The sequence below is a fragment of the Xenopus tropicalis genome, chromosome 1, assembly GCF_000004195.4.
Source record: "Xenopus tropicalis strain Nigerian chromosome 1, UCB_Xtro_10.0, whole genome shotgun sequence".
NCBI classification, from domain to species: Eukaryota; Metazoa; Chordata; class Amphibia; order Anura; family Pipidae; genus Xenopus; species Xenopus tropicalis.
In genome coordinates, this window is record NC_030677.2 from 94,135,370 (window position 1) to 94,149,832 (window position 14,463).

The following is a 14,463-nucleotide window of genomic DNA, read 5'->3' on the forward strand; positions in this document are numbered from 1 at the left end:
TCCCCTCTCTTATAAACCCAAAATGGAGGGAAAACCCACAGTGATGACATAATGATTGTCCCATACTGATGACATCATATCCTTCTCATCTATGTCAACATCCTCCATTGAATGTAAATAGAAACAAACTGATTAAATGACTACTTAGAAGTCAAGTAAATGAATACAAATGAAAAGGTTGAAAAAAGTATAAAAACATAACAGAATAATCACAACACAGGTTTGAATAGAACCTTGCAAACACTCTTTATAGTGAATAGGTTATAAAATAAATGGTTTATATTCAGCTAATATCCCCTGTACATATTAAATACGCTAAGATCTTTGTATTTAGTAGCATATGGTGCAGTTTACACATTGTGGCTTAAAAAGCTCCAAGTTGTTTATCCGCAATGCAGCTTTTTTTTTTTTTTTTTGCTTACGAGCATTCCGGCATACTGTGCAATGCATGCGTGTTTCAGGGAGTAGAAGATGGTATAACTTCCTTAGTGCGAATGTGTGTGGAGTCAATAATGACATCAGCATCACGTTAGCCTTTTGCTAATGACTAGTAATGACTATTGATGCAACCTGCTATTGGAACCAGGGGCACTGCTGCAGTGAGGTGAGTTGAAATACTTGCCACAGGTGGCAGCAGCCCCCATGTTACCAGGGGTGGTTGTTCTAGTGCAGAGAGCACTATAGCACTCTCTGCACTAGCGATGCAGCTTGCCCTGCTCTGATGCCCAGAGAGATAAGCGCAGGGTACAATGGGCAGCCAGGGGGCCAGGAACACCCCTGATTAAAACACAGGAACTACCACCGTGGCCATGCATCAGATCAGGCTAAGCGGGCACACTTGCACTACCGTATTGATGCTACTCTCTTTGTGAATAACATCAAGGCACACTCAGGTTGGAATCTGTGCTGGCTCTATGGTGGTTGCAAAGTGGTTTGCCTTCTAAAGGCAAATTTGACATGATCCAGAGGAAAGCAAAAAAAAAAATAATCTATCTATAAGTCAACTAGAAGGCTGGTTTCATTTAGACAAAATGGTTTCAGCAGGATCTTGGCAGGCTGGGTCACAAAGTGGCAGATGAGATAGATAATGTTAGGTTATGCACCTAGGATGTAAAAATATGCAAGCCTCTTATGCCAGTAATGGTACTGCTTTTGGCAAATCCATGATGGAGAAGGACCTTGGGATAGATGATACTTGGCTGTAGCAAGCAGTGCAAGTCAGTAGCAGCAAGGGCAAACAAGGTTTTGAGCTGTATTAAAAGGGGTATAGATTTGTGGGAGCACAGGGTCATTCTTCCCCTTAACAAAACACTGGCAAAGCCCCACATAGAATAGGTTTGTTAACCAATGCTCAATATATATAGGGCACAATACAATAAACTATCTGAGGCTTTATATACTAGATCAGTGCTGTCCAACTTCTGTTGTACTGAGGGCCGGAATTTTTCCGACCTACCTGGTGGAGGGCCGATAATGGAAGCCAGTTTTGACCACTCCCCTTTTTGAAACCGCACCCACTTGAAACCACACCTATGTTATCACATCACCATACCCATATTAATGGTTGTAGTACAGCAAAAACCTGCCATACTCTGCCTGCCCTACCCTGCCTTTGTGTGTGCCATACTCTGCCTGCCCTACCCTGCCTGTGTGTGCCATACTCTGCCTGCCCTACCCTGCCTGTGTGTGCCATACTCTGCCTTCCCTACTCTGCCTGTGTGTGCCATACTCTGCCTGCCCTACCCTGCCTGCGTGCCATACTTTCACTGTGTGTGCCATTCTTGGCTGGTTTGTGCCATACTTGGCCTGTGTGTGCCATACTCTGCCTGCCCTACCCTGCCTGTGTGTGCCATACTCTGCCTGCCCTACCCTGCCTGTGTGTGCCATACTCTGCCTGCCCTACCCTGCCTGTGTGTGCCATACTCTGCCTTCCCTACCCTGCCTGTGTGTGCCATACTCTGCCTGCCCTACCCTGCCTGCGTGCCATACTTTCACTGTGTGTGCCATTCTTGGCTGGTTTGTGCCAAACTTGGCCTATGTGTGCCATACTCTGCTTGCCCTACTCTGCCTGTGTGTGCCATACTCTGCCTTCCCTACCCTGCCTGCGTGTGCCATACTTTCACTGTGTGTGCCATTCTTGGCTGGTTTGTGCCAAAATTGGCCTATGTGTGCCATACTCTGCCTGCCCTACTCTGCCTGTGTGTGCCATACTCTGCCTTCCCTACCCTGCCTGTGTGTGCCATACTCTGTTTGCCCTATGCTGCCTGTGTGTATGGCACATACAGGCAGCCTATAGTGACACAATGCTGGCACTGCTCCTACAGTCTGCACAATAACTATATATTAAAAAACTTTTTAATTGTAGTACCACCTCAGTATATGTTCTTTTTGTACTATGCAGGGATTATTTGTGGATTTCTACTGCTCCTGAGGTGTGAACAGGGGAACAATGGGGATGATTACTGCCTGAGGTGTGAACACTGCAGGGGGTGAACACTGCAGAGATTGAAAGGGGTGAACAGTACAGGGGATTACATATTTAAACAATACAGCCCGATTACAGCCTAAATCTGAGGTGTGAACCATGCAGGGGGGGGGAGTTAATCACAGTACTGATACCATTTAAAGCTTACACAAGAGTAAGCCATCAAAGCAGCCAGACAGGTGGGGGGCCACACAGAGGGGGGTCGCGGGCTGCATGCGGCCCGCGGGCCGCCAGTTGGACAGCACTATACTAGATGGTATCTACAAAAAATAGCTCTGAGACCAGTCCCTGGAACACCTTTGTACTGATTGCCATCTTGGAGTCGGAAAGGAGTTTTTTCTTCTCACCGAGGCAAATAAGACATAAACATAAACATAATGTTACTGTGACTTGGATTTTTAGGTACAGAAAAGACACATTCACCATGTTTCTAGACACACGCTAATGGGTTTGTGAATAAGGGTTACATACCTGTATTTTTATATGTAAAAGTTCAATTCACTTAAGACTGCCTGGCAGAATATCTGCCAAAAAATTATTTATCTGCATATCTTTATGTATTCACAGGAGTCGCTGTGCTATAAACTATTGTAGTATTTCCTAAAAGAGCTACAATGGTACAGGCTAAGTGCACATGAAAGACTGACTTAGTTCTGCCATTGTATTGGCAGAGGTTTTAACCTAACTTCATTTGTCCAGGCTTAATAGAGGTAACATGGATCCCCAAGCCTTGATGTCACTGACTCAGTGAGAAGCAAGATATAGAAGCAGGCCAGTCAGTTGCCTGCCACAGTCTGATTAATTTATCAGTAGCAAACAATAAACGAGAGTAGCATAGGTGGAGGGTGAATTTGTTTTCTTTGGGGAGGCTAAAGATGGGCCATACATAACTTGAAGGTAATGTGAGACTAAGTGAATTCGCTGCTGGCGAGAGTGCTTTTTTCACCTTTCACCCTAGGTTGTAAAAGTATTCATACATGCACTTCTGTGAGGGATTCTGCATCCATTGCTGTTCGGGATCAGCAGTCTGTATTTACAAAACCAGCACATTATATGCAGTAAGACACAGTGGGTACTGATGCCAGATACTCAGGCATGCCCTCGGCATTATAACACTGGCACTGAAACACAACATTGGTTTGTTTCCCAGCAATGCAGTCTCATGTGGACTGTAACTGACTAGAAATGTACAAAACAATGACAAAAGTAAGGAAAAAAGTAAGTGCAAAGAACAAAAATACAAATACAAAAAATACACAATTAGCTTTTTCAGGGGGAAAGAGTTAATATCTCTATCGCCCTTACTCCAGTCCTCAATTATACATGCCAGGGGACAAAAAACTATTTAATTTCAGCTAGTGATTCCACCTTTAGAATGTATACAGCAATGATCCCCAAGCAGTGGCTCAAGTTTTTTTTTTTTTTTTTTTTTTTTAAGATGCCAGGCAGGTTTGGGGAGATTTAGCCCATCCTAGACTTATTGAAAACAGACTTTTTTGGTCAATTAAATAGCCATACATTTACTGGCCACTTCTTGAAAATAGCTAATTGCTTGCTATTGGTTCTTAGACCTGAACTTTTACTCTCCCAGATTTTGTTGTCTGAGATACAGTGAGATAGGTAGAATTTTCCCTGGGCAATGAGGCAACACAGGAATCAAACCTTGTGACTTAACTCCAATTATTTCAGAAAAGGTACCATGGATATCCATGTAACCCCACTGTAACTTTCAGGAATGTCATGGATTCCTTGAGAAGGAGGATATAGAAGGAAAAATGACTGTTAAGGATTTTATTTTATAGAAATAGTTAGCTGAAATGTTTGTAAAATGCAATTGAAATGAAAAAATAAAAATACATTTACTTGAAAGTGAAATAAAAATGTGTTTAATAAAAAACAAACATTTTACAATCCATATACAAATATAAAATGCAACTGGATACATCATGGCACGGTGATAAAGAGGAGACATCAGGTTTCTCATCCACTCATCTTGTTCGGTCCAAGCAAGAAGGGCTGTTGCCTTGGGTGTGGAGTTGGTGGGGCATCATCATAAGGAAACTGCTGCAAGGCTGGGGACTTCATCAAACCAGGCAGCAACCTGTAAAACAGACATGCCCAGATTGAAGAAGCACACAAAAAACATTCTGTGGTTCCCACCTGGACCCTTTTCCTCTCTCAGCAACATCACAGTGAGATTTTCCCAAACCCTGGTCCAACTCATAACACAAAAGTATGCCTAGGCAGTGGCAGCACACTAAAAGCAATATATACATCCACCTCAAGCCTTACCACTGGCACCAACATCCCCACTCGTTTTTGAAAGCTGAGGCATTGCCGCAGCCGGACTTCTTAAACCAGGACACAACCTTGAAAAACAAGAAGATGCCCATCTGAAGCAGCATAATCTCATTCATATTAATCCCAACCTAACCCACCCTCAACTTGCACCACCACAAGCACCAATTTCCCCACACACCTGTGTGCGATGTAATCTTACTAGAAATAATGTGCATAATGGAGGTAGAAACTTTTACATTGATGCACCGGATCCCATGCGTATGATTAAGAGCGTATTCCTATTGTCTTTTTGGCAGAAATGATTTTTTTTTTTTTTTTTCAATTAACTTTTTAGTAAATGACAATTTTCAGTAAATGACAATATATTGCTCTGGTTTAAACAAGATGTTCTTTATGTGATAAACATGCAAATAACATTGTAATTCTGTTATAGTATTTACATCGTTGGAGTTGCAACTCATATATATAGGTATTTTATATTCCCTGTTTAGACTCTATGTATTCAGACCATAATCTCCAATTTTGAAAGTGTTTAAAAACATGGAAGAATCTATAGCATACAAACGTGGAAATGTATTTAGAGTCTTCTAGTAGGTGAATCCATTCAGCTGTTGTCGGTGGTTCTGTGTCTTTCCATTTTCTTGGGATGATTGCATTAGCTGTCGTGATAATGTATTTAATCAGAGCATTGGAGATTATATCGTTTTTTTTAGAATCATATAGTAAAAGTATTGATGTAGAATTAAGTTCTAGTTCTTTGGGGAAGAATTTCTCAATAATATTTTGAATATGTTCCCAATATTGTTCTAATTTTTTACATTTGTACCATAGGTGTTCGTAGGTTCCTATTTCAGAGTTGCATCTCCAACACATGTCAGTTATATCAAACATTTTTTTTAGTTTAACTGGGGTCATATACCACCTTGAAAGTAGTTTATAGTTGAATTCTTGTAACTTCGTTGAGGTGAATATTTTGGAATTGTTTTGGCATATGTTTTCCCAGTTTTCTGGGGTTAAATTGATATTAAGATCTTTTTCCCATTTTTCAGCAAATGGTGGTTTGATGTCATGTTTTGCTATCAGTTTTTTGTAGAAAAATGACAGAGGCCTTGGGATATAAGTATTCTTGTTGATCAGAGTTTCAAACCAGGTAAGTTTTCTTTCTAACTTTGTTATTTGTAGTGTATTGATATACTCTTTTATTTGTTCGTAAAGGTGAATTGGGAGGTTGGATTTTTCTTCAGATATAAAACTTAACTTTTCTGTTGTTGACATTTGTTTTTTTTCTAGAAAATCATTTATTCTAACAGTTTGTTTTTTATTTTCTGTCCAAGTTTTGAGTGATTTATTTTCTATGCCTAATATAAACTCTAAGTTGTTTAATAATGGAATTAGTGGAGAGGGGTAAGGGGCTAAATTTGTATTCTTTATTTAGTTTAAACCATTGTTTGATAGTTGGATATACTGTTATTTCGGATTTGTTAATTTTTGTATTTTGTAGTTTCTCTGACCAAATCAGTGTAGAGAGTGATTTGATACTCTCTCCTTTTTCTGCATTGCAGCTTGGGCTTGGGTACTTCTCAGTTTGCCATATAGCAATTCTTGATAGGTGAATTGCGTTATAATATGTAAATAAACATGGAAGACCCAGTCCCCCTGTTTCTTTTGGTCTTGTAAGCGTTTCGTATGCTATTCTGGGTTTGGAATTTTTCCACATAAATTTTGAAAGTTTCGTTTTAATTTTAGTAAAAAATATACCTGGGATGTGAATCGGTATACATTGTAAGATATAGAGGATTTTAGGGAGAATTAGCATTTTTACTATGTTAATTCGCCCTATCCATGATATACAGATGTTTGAACACTTTTGTGTATCTTTATCTATCATTTCAAATACTGGTGCATAATTCTTGGGATATAAAAGTTTTTCGTTCTAGGTTAGATATATCCCCAGGTATTTGATTGCGTCTTTGGCCCATTTAAATGAAAAGTTTTTTTTAAGATTTTGCGCTTTATATTGAGGTATGGTGATGTTTAGGATTTCCGATTTATTATAGTTGATTTTGAAGTTAGATAATTGACTAAATGTGTTTATAAGATCCATTAAGTTGGGTAAGGTAACATATGGTTGGGTTATATAGAACAGAAGATCATCAGCGAATGCTGAGACTTTATGTTCCGTGTTAGAAACATTATTATTAGCAATTAGACAAAATAAAAACATTAAAGGAATCAATATTTCTATCGTTAAGACAAACAAAAGGGGGGATAATGGGCATCCTTGTTTGGTACCGTTTCTGATTAGGAATTTGTCTGATAGTGAGCCATTGATTCTTATTTTGGCGTTTGGGTTTTGATATAGTGACATTATTTTCTCAATTAGAATGTTCCCGAACCCCATTGCATATAATATGTTCTCCATAAATAACCAGTCAATCCTATCAAATGCTTTTTCAGCGTCCATTGATATGATTAGGGCTTCCTTTTTTCTAATTTTCATGACTTTTATTATATTAAGTGTTCTAATTGTATTGTTTTTCCCTTCTCTCCCAGGTATGAATCCGGATTGGTCAGGATGTGTTAAGGTTGGTAAGTATATTTTTATTCTATTTGCTATGAGTTTGGCAAAAAATTTTTGGTCTATATTGATAAGTGAGATTGGTCTATAACTAGCACATTCGTGCGGATCTTTCCCTGGTTTAGGAATTAAAGTTATATGGGCTTCTTGAGATTGATCTGGTATTGGGATCCCTCTCTTTTGTGTGTTGTACATTTTAAGTAAGATAGGGTTGAGGGTATTTTCAAATATTTTATAATAACTGGCTGTATACCCGTCTGGGCCTGGACTTTTTCCTAACGGTAATTCCTTAATTACTTTAGAGATGGCAGAAATTATTTGATCAAGATAAAACTATAGTGACTCGCATAGTTTAAGAGGTGATAACAGCCTTAAAATAATGTTTCCTAATGAAAGAAAATGCTAGGGGTTTATTGTTGTAAGAACAAGGTAGTGTCAGACAATTAGAATACCAGAAAAGAAAAGTAAGCAAAAAAAGCCGATTTGTCAATATTTTAGTTTGTTTGTGGCGGACAATTAAACAATTAGACAGCGCACTTCATGCCTATTCTACCTTTTCCCAGTCCGTAGCAGATCATAATTTGGGAAACTGATAATTAGGATGCACACACTTATGCACATCAAAACAAATATAACTGCCTGGCACTGCCAGTATCCCTAGCTACCTTTCCTGTCAAGCCAGAGTTGCAGCTCTCACAGAAAAGTCCCCAAAAGTCCTTATTCTAGGTTACAAGTTTGTTTAATGCTTCAGAGTGAGCATCACTTTGAAGATAATGTTGCATGCACATCAAAAAAAACAAATCTAACCCCCCTACTCCAACTTCTACCAGTGACACCTGCATTCACATTAACCTTTTAAAACGGTGGCTCCTCAATGGCTGGACAGAGCCCAACTGTTAAAACTAAATAAGCCTACTCTCCTACTCACCAATACTAAACTAAATACAATCTCCATCCACGCCCTTACCACAAAACCTAACCTTTCAGTTAGGCGCAGGAGCTATGGCCGTAATCAGTTTCATAGGTTGTCCCTTGGTTTAGGCAAACACACCCAGGTTGATGGAGCACATCAAACCATTTCCTCCACCTTCAAACCAACCACAAGTAGCAGGATCCCTACACACCTACCAAAATTGAAACTTCTGTAGCCAGTCATTTGCTATACTAGTTTGCATCCATGTATCCCAAATACACCCAGTCTATAAGCACACTTTTAGGCACATCCAAACCAATTTACCTTCCCACTTTCAACTCTTTGACAGACTACCTACAACCCCACTCAATGGCAAAAGTGCAACCTCATGTTCATTATTTGCCTACATTTGTTAAATATAGAAACATTACAGTCTATGTACTAGTATGGCATATAAGATACACTTGTATGTGTTTTTGAATAAAGAAAAAAACAAAGTAGACCAGGCTAAAGCACCACCACCCCCACTCACCAGCCAAGGGTGAAGCTTAACCATCTCTGGACTTTTTCCCATGTAATGTCTCAAGCTATAAAACAAATAGATACTTGGGCTGAAGAATCACAATGCCAAAATTAATTTGTTCTTCCACTCATACTTACCAAAAGAAACTGCATTCCAAGAAACTTGCACAGGATGATGTACTGAAGTGGCTACATGTTTCATGAGGGAAAACCTGTAAAAACAAATACATTCCTGGGCTGAAGAATCACAATGCCTAAAGAAATTTGTCTATCCACTCATACTTACCAAAAGATACAGGATCCCAAAGACTGAAGTAAGAATGTAGTAACACATTGGCTAGATGTTTCCCAAACCAAGACAACCTGGAAAAATGAATACATGCCTAGGCCGAACAAACAGTCTCTTATGCTAAATTAGGTATGCAAAATTAATTGCTCAAGCCACTCATACCTACCAAAAGAAACAGGATGCCAAGAAACCTACCAAGAATGAAATGCCAGTGGCTAGATCTTTCCCAAACAAGGAGAACCTGTAAAAATGAACACATGCCTGGGCTGAAGAATCCCAAACCAATAGAAAGTTCTACCATACGTACCAGAAGCATGATGTACCATTCACAAACTCAAGCAGTCCAAGGCTACCTGCCTATGCCGCTAGCCTTTTGTGCATCATGTTTAACCTGTAAAACAAAGATTTCTGTGCTGAAGAATGAAAACACCAATAGCAAGTTCTTCATCCATGCACATACCTACCAAAGAGAAGCAGGATCCCAGGTGATGCTGAAGTACCACAAAGGCTAGACTGTTTCCAAAACAAATATATTCCTGGGCTGAAAAAAGACTTTTATAAATGCACACACATATTCCTCTACGGTCTACCCTTTCTTACACATGGGCCCAACCTGCAAAACAGATGCACAGTCAGAAGAATGACAACACCAAAATGCATTTGTCCTTCCACACCCAAGAAACCGGTGAAGGATGACATACCACATTGACTAAATATTTCCCAAACCAGGAAAACCTGTAAAAACAAATACATTCCTAGAGATACAGAATCCTTATGCACTCACCTACCTATAGCGTTCTCCAGCAGTCCAAGGTTGTCTGCCTCTGCTGCTATCCCTTCCTATAAAAGGGCTCAACCTATAACACAAAGATGCCCGGCATGAAAAATGACAATGCAAAATTAATTTCTTCAAACATTCATACATACCAAAAGAAGAGAATCCCAAGAGAACTACCAAGTACCCAAGGGGGTAGATGTTTCATATGAGGAAAACCTGTAAATACAAATACATGCCTGGGCTAAAGATACAGTCTACTCATCTCATGCGCCCTTACTCCTTTTCTCACCTGCTGATCACAAGCCGCAGCAGACAAGATTACGCGGCCTCCACTGCTCGCCTTTTGCTACATCAGTGCCAACCTGAAAAACAAAGATGACTGGGCTAAAGAATTACAATGACAAAATTAATTTGGTCTTCTACTTCTACTTACCAAAGGAAACTGCATCCCAAAAAACCTGCCAAGGAAAAAGTACCTTTTTTTGTGTAAAACAAATACAAGCCTGACCTGAAGAATCACAATGTCAATAGGACTTTGTACATTCACTCATAATTACCAGAAGAAACAAGACCCCAATTAAGGCTGAAGTACCACTGTAACTAGACGGTTTCCAAACCAGGATAACTTGCAAAACTAAAACATGCCCAGGTTTAAAAATCACTGTCCTTATGAATGCACACCTATTCTTCTACTTACCTAGTGGTCTCAGACTCAAGCAGTACAAGGCTACATATGCCTATGTTGCTTGCCTTTTTCTACATAATAATCAACCTGTAAAACAAAGATTTCTGGGCTGAAGAATGAAAAGACCAATAGGAATTTCTTCATCCACGCATTTACTCACCAAAGAAAAGCAGGAGCCCAGGTAAGACTGAAGTACCACAAAGGCTAGACTGTTACCAAAACCTGCCAAACAAATACCTGCATGGGCTGAAAAAAAAAAACACTTAGTAGAGGAATAGTTACCAGACTACACTCTTATACATGGACCTAACCTGTAAAAAAAATCAGATAGGCTGAAGAATAAAAGAGCAAACTGCCCAAATTTGTCCACCCACTCATACTTACCAAGATCCCAGAAAAAAACACCAAGAATGAAGTACCACACTGATTAAACATTTCCCAAATCAGGAAAGCCTGTAAAAACAAATGCATGCCTGGGCTAATGGATCGCTTTTTTTTTTTTTTTTTTTATTAATGCACCTCTATTCTACTTATCTACTGGTCACAAACTCATGCAGTCCAAGGCTACCTGCCCACGCTGTATGCCTTTCCTACGATCACGATCGACATGTAAAACAAAGAATTCTGGGCTGAATAATGAAAACACGTATTTCTCAAGCGACTCATCTACCTACCAAAAACAGAGAAACAAAGATGCCCTAGCCAAACAAACAACAATTCCAAAATGTATTTCTCTATACACCCATACTTACCAAAAAAAAGGCTAAAGTACCACAGTTTCTAGGCTTTTTTCCCCAACCAGGAAAACCTGTAAAAACAAAAACATACCCATGCTAAAGAATCAATTTCCTTATGAATACACACCTTTTCTTTTACTCATCTACTGGTCAGAAACTCCATCAGTCCAAGGTTACCAGTCTACACTGCTCGCCTTTTTTACAGCATGAACAACCTATAAAACAAAGAGGCCCAATTTATAGAATGACAATGCAAAATTAACTTGTCCATCCATTCGTACATACCAGAAGAAACAGGGTCCCAATTAATGCAAAAGTACCGCTGTGACTAGACTTTTTTCAAACCAGGAAAACCTGTAAAAACAAAAACATGCCCAGGCTTAAAAATCACTGTCCTGATGGAGGCACACCTATTCTACTTACCTAGTGGTCTCAGACTAAAGCAGTCCAAGATCATGATCAACCTGTAAAACAAAGATTCCTGGGCAGAAGCATGAAAACACACCAAAGCGAAGCAGGATGCCAGGTAAAGCTGAAGTACCACAAAGGCTAGACTGTTCCCAAAACCTGCCAAACAAATTTACTTAGTAGAGAAATAGGTGTACATTCATAAACAAACATACCAATCTCAAGCTCCAGCAGACAGCATTAGCAGGAAAACCTGTGAAAACAAACACATGCTCAGGGTTAAGAGCCACTGCTCTTATGAATGCACACCTATTCTTGTATTCACCTACTGGCCGCAAGCTTAAGCAGTCCAAGGTTACCTATATACACGGTTGCCCTACGTGCATCACGCCCAACCTATAAAACAAAGATGCCTGGGGCTGAAGAACAAGCCAAAATGCATTTGTCCATCCACTTATACTCACCAGAAGAAACAGGATCCCAAATAAGTCTAAAGTACAATACAGCCTAGATGGTTTCCAAACTAGGAAAACCTGTAAAAAGGAACACATGCCTGAGCTGAAGGTTCACAATGCCAACATGTATTTCTCTATCCGCTCATACATACCAAATAAAAGCACAAACCAAAAAACATGCCAAGGATGAAGTACCAAAGTGGCTAAGGTTTTGTCTGGCTTTTAACAAGAGGAAAACATGCAAAAACAAGTTAAGTAAAGAATCTTTCCTAATGCATGTAAACTTGTAAAACAAAGAAGCACAGGATAAACAAAATACAACAATGCAAAATTATTTTTTCCATCCACCCACACTAGATAGATTAGATAGATTAATATTACACTTACCAGTTTTATGAGTTCATCTGTTGCATCCTCTTCCACAGGAGTTGTAGCAGCACACCACTATGTTCACAGCCTTTGACAAAATTACAAAGCGTCACAGTCCCCTCCCTTATAAACCCAAAATGGAGGGAAAACCCACAGTGATGACATAATGATTGTCCCATACTGATGACATCATATCCTTCTCATCTATGTCAACATCCTCCATTGAATGTAAATAGAAACAAACTGATTAAATGACTGCTTAGAAGTCAAGTAAAAGAATACAAATGAAAAGGTTGAAAAAAGTATAAAAACATAACAGAATAATCACAACACATGTTTGAATAGAACCTTGCAAACACTGTTGTAGTGAATAGGTTATAAAATAAATGGTTTATATTCAGCTTATCTCCCCTGTACATATTAAATACGCTAAGATCTTTGTATTTAGTAGCATATGGTGCAGTTTACACATTTTGGCTGAAAAAATCTCCAAGTCGTTTATCCACAAAGCAGCTTTTCTTTTTGCTTACGAGCATTCTGGCATACTGTGCAATACGTGCACTAATTGCAGTGCGTGTTTCAGGGAGTGAAAGATAACGTCCTTTGTGCAAATGTGTGTGGAGTTAATAATGACATTAGCATCATATTAGATTTTTGCTAATGACTAGTAATGACTATTCATGCAACCTGCTACTGGAACCAGAGGCGCTGCTGTCATGAGGCGAGTTGAAATTCTTGCCTCAGGTGGCAGCAGCCCACATGTTGCCAGGGGTGGCTGTTCTAGCACAGAGAGCACTATAGCACTCTCTGCACTAGCGATGCGGCTTGCCCCGCTCTGATGCCCAGAGAGATAAGCGTAGCGTGCAATGGGTAGGCAACCTCAGGGTAGCCATGGTGCCAGGAACACCCCTGATTAAAACTCTGGAACTACCACCATGGCAAGAGAACGTATTGATGCTTCTACCTTTGTGCTGGCACTATGGTAAAGTGGTTGCAAAGTGGTTTGCCTTCTAAAGGCAAATATTGCATGATCCAGAGGAAAACAAATAAAAAAACCTCATCTAAAGTCAACTAGTAGGCTAGTTTCATTTAGATAAGAAGGTTAGATACGCCATCATGCAGCAGGATCTTGGCAGGCTGGGTCACTAAGTCACAGATGAGATTCAACATAGATAAATGTGAGGTTATGCACCAAGGATGTTAAAATATGCAAGCCACTTACAGTATGCCAGTAATGGTACTGCTTTAGGCAAATTCATGATGGAGAAGGTCTAGGGTAGATAATACCCTGGGGCACCGAAAACTGAGTATGGTTGCAGTCCCCAAAACTCAGCACCTCAGGGGCATTGACTACCCACCCTGCAGATGTTTTACTGGGCGTCCCTTTATACTTCATGTGCAGAACCTCTAAATGTGTTGGAGGCAGGTGCTGCTCCCCTGACTCTGTGGAGAGACCCATTTTCCCCTGTTCTAGGCTCTCCAGACCAAAAACTGCATTATTTCTTACTGAATTTGGAGTTGAGAGTGTATGGTCTGGCACTGGTTGACTAAGTCTAAGATGGGTTAGATAATGTCACTACATGAGTGCCTGATGTTTCCATGCTCTTTTTGCCCTTGGATGGGGGTTCTCTGTCATTGACTACCGATGCCCATTCCTCGGGTACCAGGTAGTTGGATTTAAATTTTCTCTTCATATAGTTACATAGTTACATAGGGTTGAAAAAAGACCCATCAAGTTTAACCCTTCCAAGTAAACCCAGCACACACAACCTATACATACCAATCTATACCAACACATACATAACTATATATACAAACATAAATACTAACTGTAGATATTAGTATCACAATAGCCTTGGATACTATGCTTGTTCAAGAACTTATCCAGGCCTCTCTTAAAGGCATTAACAGAATCTGCCATTACAACATCACTAGGAAGGGCA

The 14,463-nt window shown here is 39.7% G+C and overlaps 1 long non-coding RNA gene across 11 annotated transcripts; it reads right to left on the minus strand.

Moving 5' to 3' along the window:
• Nucleotides 1-4,348: 4,348 nt before the first annotated feature.
• On the minus strand, nucleotides 4,349-14,249 carry LOC105945922. Of its 11 annotated transcripts, none has more exons than XR_004223178.1 (4): nucleotides 11,912-14,249; nucleotides 11,574-11,642; nucleotides 8,810-11,503; nucleotides 4,349-4,586 (listed from the first exon to the last, which is right to left on the minus strand). It is a non-coding gene; the product is annotated as an uncharacterized LOC105945922 (long non-coding RNA). The 11 variants fall into 11 exon arrangements; XR_004223179.1 differs by having other exon boundaries at nucleotides 4,358-4,586; nucleotides 8,810-9,011; nucleotides 9,396-9,479; nucleotides 9,553-14,249; XR_004223183.1 differs by having other exon boundaries at nucleotides 8,810-12,229; nucleotides 12,539-14,249.
• Nucleotides 14,250-14,463: the final 214 nt, after the last annotated feature.